The sequence below is a fragment of the Archocentrus centrarchus genome, chromosome 19 (genome assembly GCF_007364275.1).
Source record: "Archocentrus centrarchus isolate MPI-CPG fArcCen1 chromosome 19, fArcCen1, whole genome shotgun sequence".
Classification (NCBI taxonomy): domain Eukaryota; kingdom Metazoa; phylum Chordata; class Actinopteri; order Cichliformes; family Cichlidae; genus Archocentrus; species Archocentrus centrarchus.
In genome coordinates, this window is record NC_044364.1 from 11,355,732 (window position 1) to 11,368,133 (window position 12,402).

The 12,402-nt window shown below is 39.6% G+C and overlaps 1 protein-coding gene across 1 annotated transcript in view; it reads left to right on the forward strand.

Moving 5' to 3' along the window:
• The window catches only part of LOC115798232 (protocadherin-15-like), a 215,335-nt gene continuing 202,933 nt past the window's right edge, over positions 1 to 12,402 (forward strand). The window contains exon 1 of the mRNA XM_030755001.1: positions 1 to 307. The gene's annotated coding sequence lies outside the window, so the exon portion shown is untranslated. The remainder of the gene's footprint in view (positions 308 to 12,402) is intronic.

Consider the following 12,402-nt stretch of genomic DNA (forward strand, 5'->3'; position numbering starts at 1 on the left):
TAAAGAAGACTAGAGAAGACGAAGGCTCTGAAGAATATCGCCTCTTTTTTCTTCTTTTTTTGTGACTTGAAAATAAACTACTCGATGTTTCTCTCGTCTTGAAGGAACCGGCAACGGAATTTCCTCCACCCCCTCCACCAAAGTGGGGTCAGTCCTTATCCAAGCGGGCGGGTGGATGAGTTGTGTGGATGTTATTTCCTGGATTTTTTTCCCATCGGGCTGTGTGTTACCGTGGCCCAGAGATAGCAACAGTGTGCGGAAAAGTAGATTTGTATGTTAAACATATGGCTTCAACGAGGACAACACGGTAAGTCGTATAATGCATCCATTTGGAGCCCGTGTTACTTTACTGGCTGAAACATCTCTGACCTATAGTGTGTGTGTGTGTGTGTGTGTGTGTGTGTGTGTGTGTGTGTGTGTGTGTGTGTGTGTGTGTGTGTGTGTGTGTGTGTGTGTTGCTCCGTAGTGACTTTAGGCACCCAAAGCCACCGTTTCTGTTTCATGTATTTGCCTGCTCCTGGCTGCTGCTTCTATTTCTAGAACATCATAAACCCACACAGTTCAAACTCCTCCGTGGGGGTCTATTTTCTTTTTGGTGGAGATGAAGCAATATGCATTCGTATGGAGACAAAACATCGTTCCTGTAACCAAAATAGGATAAAGACGGATGCATGATTATAGGTGGTGACACCTGCTCTAAAAAAAAAAAAAAATCTTCCACATTACAGTATATTAAAGTACTTTGAATAGTTGAATATGTGAGCTTTTTTCTCTTCTGTTTATGCCCCGATGAGAAAATTCGCTCTCCGTGGTGCTGAAACAGGCTGATGGGATTATTAATGCTGGTTTAGTAAACTGACGTCGACTTTGTACAAGACGACTTTGCATATTTATAAGCAGTTCGCAGCTTTAATCTATTTCAAATCTTGTCGAGATATTGATTATTATTACCGTGCTATGATCTTAATAAGAGTAGATCAATAACGAACTTCCGTCATTTTTTTTTTACCTGCACGGCCGTTGCTTGATTGTTTTTTCTTTTTCACGTGATTAAGGTGGATAAACTGAATTAATTTGTATTTATGTTGGTCTTAAGGTTAAAATCCATTCTAACCACGTGGTCTATAAGTCACTTTTTAAGTGAGCATGTGTTCCCAACACTCTCTTGTAAGTGATCATTCTCGTGTCATTTGAAAGAGTGAAATTCATTTTCAACAAGTAGACAGCGAGAGATTCCACGCTACGGTATGTGGGCTGTCTCTGGACCGTCTATTGCAATGGTCCCATCCGAAGCAGGTTACCTCACAGCAGCCTGTGTGTCTCGGATTATGAAAAGAAAGAGAATCATCCGATTACTTTAAATTACGGCAAGCTGTCGCCTCCTCAACACAAAACAACCAGCCAGGGGAGAAAGTCAGAGGTGGCATGAGATAGGGGTGATGTAAAGTGTGTGTAACAAGTAGAACATGTTTCTGTATTTTTTATCCTTTTAAGCTTGATGCCGATGCTCTTATAATTGCCCGTTTATTATAAACCTAATCCCGGACAGAGTGTCTGCATAGTAACCTTTATATTATGTGACTCTTGCTCAGTCATGTGTGAAAGTGGCTGGCACACACAGGTAGAGCTAAGCAGTCAGTAATGACAAAAAAACAGTACTGCCGCGGTGATATTGTGAAGCCAAGTAAGAGGCTGTGTGACAGTGTGCTCTGTGGCATTGCTTGCTACCTGCTTGTGCATTGTGGTTTGCTGTAAATACAGATGCAAGCAGGTTGTGTGTGTGTGTGTGTGTGTGTGTGTGTGTGTGTGTGTGTGTGTGTGTGTGTGTGTGTGTGTGTGTGTGTGTGTGTGTGTCTGAAGAGAGGGGTCAGACAGACAGAATGTGTTTTGTGAACCTGGGACCCATCCACTCCTCACCATGTCAAATCCTGTTAGTCACGCTGGATGACAGAGGCACCAGGACTTCGATTTAAATAACTGTGGCTTAGTCCTTGCCTATGAATGGGAGATTTTCTATGAAGTGATCTTTTTTTTCTTTTTAAGTTAGTTACTTATTAGTGCAGAAGAAATTTGCTTTAACCACCCCTTCATTTAACAAAGCCTCTGTCTTTGCTTTACCAGGCATGACTGTAACTGTTGCTTGAATCTTAAGTCTTGCACTAACTAAAACATGCCGTTGTTTTTTTGTTTGTTTGTTTGTTTGTTTGTTTGTTTGTTTGTTTGTTTGTTTGTTTGTTTGTTTGTTTGTTTGTTTGTTTGGGGGGGGGTATGTTGTAATCCACAGAAATTAAGCACAAATTCAATTTTGCTTAAATAATTTTTCATGATGGAAGGATGGATGATGAATGGATGGATGGATGGATGGATGGATCATTTTTTCATGTCTTTTAAAACTTTTGGGGGAAAAAAGCATGTCTTTTCTGAGTAACCTGGTCTAGACATTCTGAGTATTTTATGATCTGAATGACAGAAACCCTCCTGCGCTGTCAAACAGATAAAGCTCTGCTGAGTTGAGGGATTATCATTAAAAATCTGGCAATACTTAATTGATGCTTTCTGCCTGGTTTTTGGAGTGGTTCTCAATCAGGGTCCGTGAGACTCAGAAAATTTAAACAGACTGTCTGGCAAGGTAACTCCTCCTAATCTAGATCCCAAGGTTCACAATTAGCAGTCACTGCTTTAGTCACACTACTCCCAGTGCTTCTCTGTTTCACCTGTTTTGTTTTAAAATGAATGCGACATTGATGTTGAGTCCTTTCGGATCCAGTTCTTACAGAGTTTTGTTCTTCAGTTTTGTACAGTACAATCCACTGCAATAAAAGAAAAAAAAATGATTTGAGCTATTAAAAATGCATTAAATGTCAAAGGTTTGAGAGGCGCTATTAGAAAATCAATACAAAACATTTCATATTGTACCAACATGAATTTCACACATGATGAAGCAGAAAACACATTAGAAACAAATGGATCTCAAGAATGTGAACGTGTACAGGAAAAGTTCTGCTCTTGGCTATCTAAGCTTTTTATCACCAGCTGCCTAGTTTGCTACTTAACCAACAGAAATATACCTAGTCTGTTAATCATTCCTTGAATCAGATGTCTTCATTGTTTAAATAAGATAATCCAGTAGTTGCTGCTTGCTTTTTGTTACAGGTATGTGTTAGTAATGCTGCACCATGTGTGAGAAACAGAACAAAAAGGGCATCAGTTGGGACTATAAGTGATGTCTCTTTTTAACATTATTTTTTCCACCCATCCATCAGTTTTCTTCTGCCTATCCAATTCATGGTTGGGGGGCTGGAGCATATCCTAGCTGTCATAGGGAAAACGGCAGGGTACCTTCTGGACAGGTCACCTGTCTATCACATAGCTAGCACAGAGAGACAGACATCCATTCATGCTCACATTCATTGCCAATTAACCTAACCCAAACTGGACTCTGGGAGGAATCCAGAATACATGAAGAGAACATGCAGACGCTACAGTATTAGTGGATTCAAATCCAGGACCTTCTTGCTGTGAGGCAGCAGTGCTAACCACTGCACCAGACTGACACATATGAAGGGTAACTGATGATCCCGGTTTCCACAGAAGTTCTCATAGGTGTGAGTCATCGCTATAGACACATGGAGATCCCCCACCAACAGTATCAAAAACTGCGACAGCAATGAAATACTCATTCAGTTGTCTTAAATTCTGCTTATTTGGTTGAGACATTTTGACCTTGCACAGCCTAACAACATGCAAATGATAATCAGCTGGAGTTTGACTGATTAAACTGTCACATTCAGCTGAGAATGAACTTCTGGGTTGTACAGCCGTATTCATCGTGCCACTTCACCTTTCTCTGTGTCAAAGTATATTTGTCTTTCAATACTGAGTCAAGTTCAGGTTTTCTTAAAGATAGGAAAATATGGCTCCAACCATCAATACATAAAAAAAAAAAAACACTCTTAATCAACACTTTTTCAGTCAATTGTTGAAATTGGTATTTGCATTTCAATGTAATGTTTTAATTCAACACACCTTAAGATGGACTAATTCTTAGACCAATACCTGGTCTACATGTTCCAGCGAACAGGATGGTTCTATAAGACAGCTGCAGTTAATGCATCGTGATTTCTTACTCTCTTTGATCATAGCTGACATAGATAGCAGTGTGACTTAATCATCAGATTTATTCCAAAGAGTGTTGTGCAGTGATTTTGTTTTGTCCTAATTTCTCGTGAGGGCTAGAAGGGCTTAATATTTTGATACCTCTTTTAATTCCAACACTAACTATAATTACAAAAATGGGCCTTATTATTATTATAGCTTTATTTACATCAACACCTCACACTTGTAATATCTGCTCACTCTGCATTTGGCCCAGTCCCCCCCCCCCCCCCCCCCCCCCCCCCCCCCCCAGGTGGCCAGACTACCTATTAGAAAGATGTCATGTTGAATTAGCTACACTCGTGTAAGCAGGCCTGACTATTCATATTGCTGAGATGTGCAGTTTTTATCTGAGTGTAGAGGTATGTGCAGCCTTCGGAGACATTGGCCAATTTCTTGTATATATCAAAAGCATATGTTCTCTACCTGATCCTATTAGGGATTTTGCAAATGTGCCATACTCTCTTCAGTGGCTATGCATTACCGGCAGAGTGGATCCAATTTCTATGTCTATAGCTGATTTTTAAATACACGTTATGATTAGAAGAGCTTGTGCTTTTGTTCATTTTGTTCAACAGAATTCCTTTTCAGTGCTTCTTTCAAACAGAGTTGTCATGCCTCTGCTGGGAGGTACTGTATATTGGGCTTAATGCTCACAACAAGCTGTTATAGATATATCCTCTTTGAGTTCGTCTGGCATCTCTACGCAGGAGCAGCTGCATCAAGCTAAAAACATATTTTGGTTTATGCTACACCCTGTTTGGTTTATACACACTACTTAGGTACACCTGCTCAACTGTTTAATGCAAATATCTAATCAACCAATCACATGGCAGCAATTCAATGCATGTAGACAGGAGAAAGCCAACCTGCTAAATTTCAAACAAGTATAGGGAAGGAAGGTGATTCGAGTGACTTTGAACTTGGCATGGTTATTGGTGCCAGACAGGATGGTCTAAGGATTTCAGAAACTGCTGATCTGCTGGGATTTTCCCACACAACCATCTCTAGGGTTTACAGAGAATGGTCAGAAAAAGAGAAAATATCCAGTGAGGGGCAGTTCTCTGGGCAAAACTACCTTGTTGATGTCAGAGGAGAAAGGCCAGACTGCTTTTGGTTAACAGTAACTCAAATAAGCACTCGTTACAACCAAGGCATGGAGTTGAGTATCTCTGAGTAAACAGCATGTTGAACATTGAAATGGCAGCTGCTGTAGATGTTAGATTCAACTCATTGTCATTGTGCACACAACAAAATGATCATTCCAGATCACTCATCCAGAGATGAGCATCTGTGGTCATGTAGCCAGAGACTGGTGCTACCGTTAGGCAATGTGGTTTAAGTGTCTTGCCCCAGGGGTACAACACAGCGCAGGGACAGGGGCTCAAACCAGCAACCCTCCGGCTGTAAGGCGAGCACCTACCCACTGCACCACTGCCACTTGAGCAGAAGTCCTCACTGGATGCCACTCCTGTCAGCTAAGAACAAGAAACTGAGGCTGCAATTTGCACGGGCTCACCAAAATTGGACAGTAGAAGACAGGAAAAGATGATGCCTGGTTTGATGAGTCTCAATTTTTGCTGTGACATAGGTAAGTTCAGAATTTGGCATAAACAACTTGAAAGAATAGGTCAATCCTGCCTTTCATCAACAGTTCAGGCTGCTGGTGGTGATGTAATAAAGTGGGGGATATTTTCTGGCACACTTTGAGCCCCACAGTTCCAACGGAGCATCATTTAAATGTCACAGCCTACCTGAGTATTGATGCTGACAGTGTCCATCCCTTTGTGACCACAGTATAATCATCTTCTGGTGGCCACTTCCATCAGAATAATAATCAAAACTGATTTTTCATAACATGAAAATGGGTTCATTGTACTTAAATGGCCTCCTCCAGTCACCAGAGCTCAATCCAATTCAATCCAATTCTTTGGGATGTCAGAGAACAGCAGAATCACATAATGCATGTGCAGCTGACAAATCTGCAGCAACTATGTGATGCTGTCATGTGAATATGGAGCAAAATCTGTCATGAATGTTTTTAGCACCTTGTTGAATCTGTTTTTTTAAGACAAAAGGGGGTCTGAACCAGTACTAGCAAGGTGTACCTAATAAAGAGACCAGTGAATGCATATTAATCCGCTTTCTTCCAAGCAACACAGCCATCATTCGACCTTTTTTTTTGTAAGTAAGAAATAGCTATTTATGGTTTCAGACAATTCTAACAGATCTACTATATTTAATTGCTGTGGAGCCAGTTGAGAATACATAAAACTCTTGCTGCTGGCAGCATGTTTATAAAGAAATCAAACATTGTGCCCAACATAATGAAATGCATATTGGATGCCAGTCTATTCTGTGAATGTTTTATTTATTCACAGGAATAAAGACAAAGATGCAAGTGAGAGTTTACTTGAGCTTATTTATTCTTATGTGGGCACTTCACACTGGGTAAAGTTTTGCCTGACTTCAATTGTTATGCTCCAGCTTCAGTGCACATGTAGCTGATCCTTATTGACATTTTGTTATTCTGTCTGAAAGATTGAGTTTATATTCAACAATACAACCAAGCTGATTGTTCCTAACAGGATTATCTGCCAGCTTGCCAAAACACAGCCTTGAATCTGCATATCTGGCAACCCAGGCAGGAGAAACAAAGAGACAAATTAGCAAAAGCTGTCTAACTTATTTTCTTTGTGACCAAATTTTCATTTTGTTTATTACTTGCGAAGGGTGTTACAGATTTGATTGAACTGTGCAAAACAAGCAACCACTTTTAATAATTCTAACAGTCAGTTTTCAAGCAAAAACAAAAAAAAGAGTAAAGAAAAACTAAAAAAAAACAAGGGATTTAAGATGGAGTTGTTGTTATACTTACCTTCATGTCCCACCCTAGATTCCAGTTCCCACAGGATTTGCAATTTCTGAAACTGGGTTAAAATTAGTTTTTGGTTGTCGGTAATGGATTTCTGCACAAGAAGAACCTTACTAGTGTGAGTCTCATGGTGAGATTAAATAAAACTCATTTTAATCCTGTGTGGTAAAAGTTCTGAGAACCCCCTGCCCCAGTTTAATACCCGAAGTAGCTTTCTATCTGATCAGGGGCTCCTAAAGCTCTCCAGTCTTGGACCCAATATAGAGAGAATTTGTCGATGAGCCTTAGACATGGTAGACACGCTACAATGTTTGCTATGTGGATTCACCACCTCCGGTGTGGATACTTACTCATAATTTGACATATTGATGCAATGATACATGGCCAACAACAGTTAGTTCAATAGCAATCTTTTTAGTGTGGATGGGACTTTAAAAATAGGACATAACCAATGGGCAATGACTTAATGAAGTACCAGCCTTTCACCCATGTTGCATCCACCTAGGGCAGCATCCTTTTTCACCAGTGTTCTCAAAACACAGCTGCAGCAGTTATTTGAGGTCATAACTCCATTTATTCCTGAGTATAACAGCATCTCGGGAACAAAATAACATTTTCAGTGTAAATCAATTTGACAACGTAAATGGACATCAGACAGGCAAGGCAGGTATAAAATAATTATTTCTCACAGCAAAAAGTATGAAACAAAGACCTTGCACATATACAATCCACATAAACTACGAGACAAAATTTAACAAGAAAAATGTCCTGACAGGATATTCAATAGTGAGTTAATTACAAAATGATATATTTACACTTTTGATTGTTAATAGGCAGAACAATTGTATTTAAATTTACACTTATAGCTGCTCTTGTCAATATTTTGATTCAGATAAAAGATAAAGCAACTATGTGCCATGAACCAAGTGTCACTAGTAGTGATGAATGCAGAGAGCATTTTATACAAGCATCTTAGATTTAAACTAACTGTCTTTGTTTTCCACACCTTACCTTTGTAATCATTGTTAATTTAAGGAGCACTGGCCAGCTGTAAACACAGACAGATGCAGCAGGCGATCAAAGTATTACCAAACCAGGTTGTTTTTCTGAGGGTTCTTTCTAGTAGACCACAAAAAAGTTAATTAATAATAGAATCAAAGTTCACAGATTGCCAAGAAATTGTCTCAGAGTTGCAGTGTCTGCTGGAGTCAAAGGCATGCAAAAGGTGCCTGCTTTAAAAGGTCACTTTATAATGATGTTCAGTTGTAAGTCATTTATAAGCTTTTCGTTAATGATAAACTAATCCTTTACAAAAGATTAATATGCATTTGTAGACCATTAATAAGTGAATATCTGCCTGTTGCTGTTGAAAATAGCTATAACAGTGGTGACAGTAACAGAAAATTTGTGGATGGTTAAACAGTGATCCTTTAAATATCATCCATAGGCAATACTTCCTTTTACCCAAGCATCCAGAAAATCTTTAATATACAGAGATAAATAATTCATCAGCTGTGTATTGCCTTCCAAACATAACCCTCTGCCGTGCCTCAAATGCTCTTTTAGCTCCTCTGTAGAGTGATGGGTGTGTATTCATGCACTATTATTGCTTGCTGTATACAGCATGGTGTTTGTTACAAGGCAAACACTTTATATATCTGCATTGTCCGTTATCTATGAAGTCTTACTTTCTCTGAGAATTTGCTGCATTTGGACAGTCACAGATGATTGTGCTGGAAAGTTAGCATTTCTCATTTAAGATCAGAAGATGCTCTGTGGCTGTAGTGTGATACACTCCAGAGTGGTAGGCACTTTTATCTAAACACACACACACACACACACACACACACACACACACACACACACACACACACACACACACACACACACACACACACACACACACACACACACACACATCATCCATAATTGCCTGCAAAAAAATTCCACAGTAACTGACGTAAATAAAACAGGAGGTGTGAGTGAGATTTGGTGTTTTTATGCATTTCTTTATGATTCATTTGCTGTTTTCTGTGTGTCTGGGACAGAATATACAACTATCTGTAACAATAGAACAGTGTTTTTGTGTATGTGTGTGTGTGGGTGTCTGTGTGTTCGCAGCCACATGCTAAGCCACAGAAGGTTTCCAGTGTTAAGTCTCCCCTCTGGCTCTGTAAGAGAGAGAAGGAGGGAGATTACAGTGCCTATTGCCAACTTCAAAGTGTCTGCTGGTGTTGTGCCAGGTCAGCATGTTTACACAGGAGAATTGGTGTTGGGACACACACGATCATAGTCACACACACACACACTCTTCTGCATGCACATGTGTAGACACACCTTATCGCCTGTTCTGGCTCCTGAACATGCACGTACACACAACGCGCACACTGCCCACAGTGCATTGGTCTTATCAGTGGTCCCAGTGAGTTAGGGGAGACATTTAATCAGGGTCAGCGCACAGCTCTTGGCATCAAACTGATTCCACCATCTCTCTGTCTCTTCCTCCTCTCTCCATGTCTTTTTTTTTTTCAACACTCACTCACTTTTTCATGTAGTTGGCTAAATATTGCCCAGCAACAAAGTTTTGTTCCAGAAAAGTTAAAACTGGATCACTGGAGGCTTAAAATAGTGTAACATTTGTAAATTTATAAACTTTCCCAGCAACTTTTGGAAAAGACTGTAATAGTGTTGCCAGCTTGAAAGATACTGACTTGGACCGGTATAAAAAATAAAGTGGTTTGCGTTAAATCAGTAGTTGGACGTCCTGGGAATTGCATATATTTGCTTCTGCTGGTGAAGTGTTAATTGAAAGGAGTGTGATTGGTTATTTTGGCATAACACAACAGCTGGAAATGGGATCTGTCCTACAGTTACACCTAAAGAGATCACCTAAAAAGACATTATTGACATAAAAACAAACAAAATGACAAAACAAATAGATTCTTCTTAATTTTACTTTTTTTTAAAATTCTGAGATATATGTATATACACTAATTGGTCACTTTATTAGGTACACCTTGCTATTACTGGGTTGGACCACTTTTGCATTCATAACTCACTCATTTCTTTACGGCATAGATTTGGCAAGAGGCTGAAAACATTCCCCAGAGAATTTTGGTCCACGATGGCATGATAGCATCACACAGTTACTGCAGATTTGTCGGCTGCACAGCCATGATGTGAATCTCTCATTACACCACATCCCAGAGGTGCTCTATTGGATTGAGATCTGGTGACTGTGGAGGTCATTTGAGTACAGTGAACTCTTTGTCATGTTCAAGAAACCAGTTTGAGATGATTTGAGCTTTGAGACATGGCTCATTATCCTGCTGGAAGCAACCATCAGAAGATGGGAACACTGTGGTCACAAAGGGATGGACACAATTCCGGTAGGCTGTTGCATTTAAATGATGCTCAAATGTTACTAAGGGGCCCAAAGTGTGCCAAAAATTATCCCTCAACCATTATACCACTGCCATCAGGCTGAGGTGATCTAAGCTTTCATGTTGCCTACTCATGTTGACCCTACCATCTGAATGCAGACTCCTCAGAAGAGGAAACATTTTTCCAATCTTTTGGTGAGCCCATGTGAATTTCCAACAAGTGGTTATTTGATTTCCAGTTGCCTTTCTATCAACTCAAATGACTGTGGTCATTCTCCTCTGACTTCTGGCATCAGTAAGGCATTTTCACACAGAGAACTGCTGCTTACTGGATATTCTCTCTTTTTCTGACCATTCTCTATAAAAACCTAGAGATGGTTGTGTGGGAAAATCCCAGTTGATTGGAACTTTCTGAAATACCAAATATCATGATACACTCAAATTCACTTAAATCACCTTTCTTCCCCAATATGATGCTCTGCAGGCAGTTTGGCAATTGGTTGGGTTCAAATCCCGGTCAGAACATGCATCTATCAAGGTTCCCCACGCTAGACCCTCAATGCTACCCAAGCCTACCTCGGAAAATGAGAAAGAAACACATAACTAAAGTCGTGCCGGCTTAGATGTCACCTGGCTTAACAAGCTCTGCGTCAGGTGTCGAGGAAACAGGCCATACTGATGATGAGTGGGCTAGTGGAACAAGGCATCCACAGACAAGAACTGAGAACATGGAATTGATGGTATGCTACCATGCCAGCTGATTCAATGAGATATGCAGAATATATATGCAGTGTTGCATTGCTGGATGAATTTTAGGTGTGGGAATTTTCCAGTGTTCAGTAAACAAAAACAAAGAAGCTGAAATCAACTTGACTATCTTTATTCAAAACTTCGTCTGGCACAGAGCAAGAATCAAAATTTCTGGGTGATTTAATTTGAAGAGTTTTACATTTTAAATGAATTCAAATCATTTTAAGGTCCCAGGAAGGGAATGCTTATGGATATAAATTGAAAAACTATGGGAATAGAAACAGACAGAGACATATAACTATACACTTCAGATGCCAGTTATGGCGACTTTAATGCTCACTTTTGTTTTGAACAGCAAACTTAATTATTCAGTAACTTCTAAAGAAGCTTGGAGCTTCAAGGTTGTGGACCTTTAGTTTAATTCCTTACTGTTGGAATTCTCAGGTGTTTCTCACATTCCAAATTGCAAAAAGCCTTGTTAGGAATGAACACATCTTTACACAATAATATGTTGCAATGAGTAGCTTCAGCTGAGCCTCATTCAGAGTTTTCTTTAAAGACAATATGGCACGACTGAGCATCAAGTGGAATCCTAGACAAGCAGCGAGATTTTAGTAGGATCAGCAGACTGTTATCTGAGCTGCTTTGTCAGCTGTGTCATGTCAAAGTGGGGCAATGCTGTCTTTGTTTTTATGAGATAAAAAACAGTGCGGGTTTTTTTCCCCCCTTTTTTAGAGCATTAACAACTTAATGTTCTTTGATGTAAAGGATCTGATGTATGTTTGATGAACATGCTGTGACTAAGAAGATAATTGAAAACACAAACACTCACCTTGTCACCTACATATTTATCAGATTCCCATCCAACGGTTTCTCTTCTTCTTGTCTTTCTTACACTCTGTATTCTTCTCTCTTTTTTTCCCGCACCCTTCCAGCAACCTAAAACTGGCAACTTTATGACCAATTATTTTCACCTGTTCACCCGTGTGTTCTCCCCCGTCCATTCTTCATTCTCCCCCGCTGTTGTTAATATTTAACAAAGCTGTCAGATTTGAAGTGTATTGAAGATGGTAAGTGTTTCTCTGTTGCTATCTCTGAATACCCATGACCTTGTTTTTCAAGACAATGTTCATTTTAGATAGCATTTTTCTTTTGTTAATGTTCTTTGAGACAACAGCACTTTTGGATGATTGTTGACTTACATGTTTATTGCTTGTTTATCAAGAATATAAATTTCAC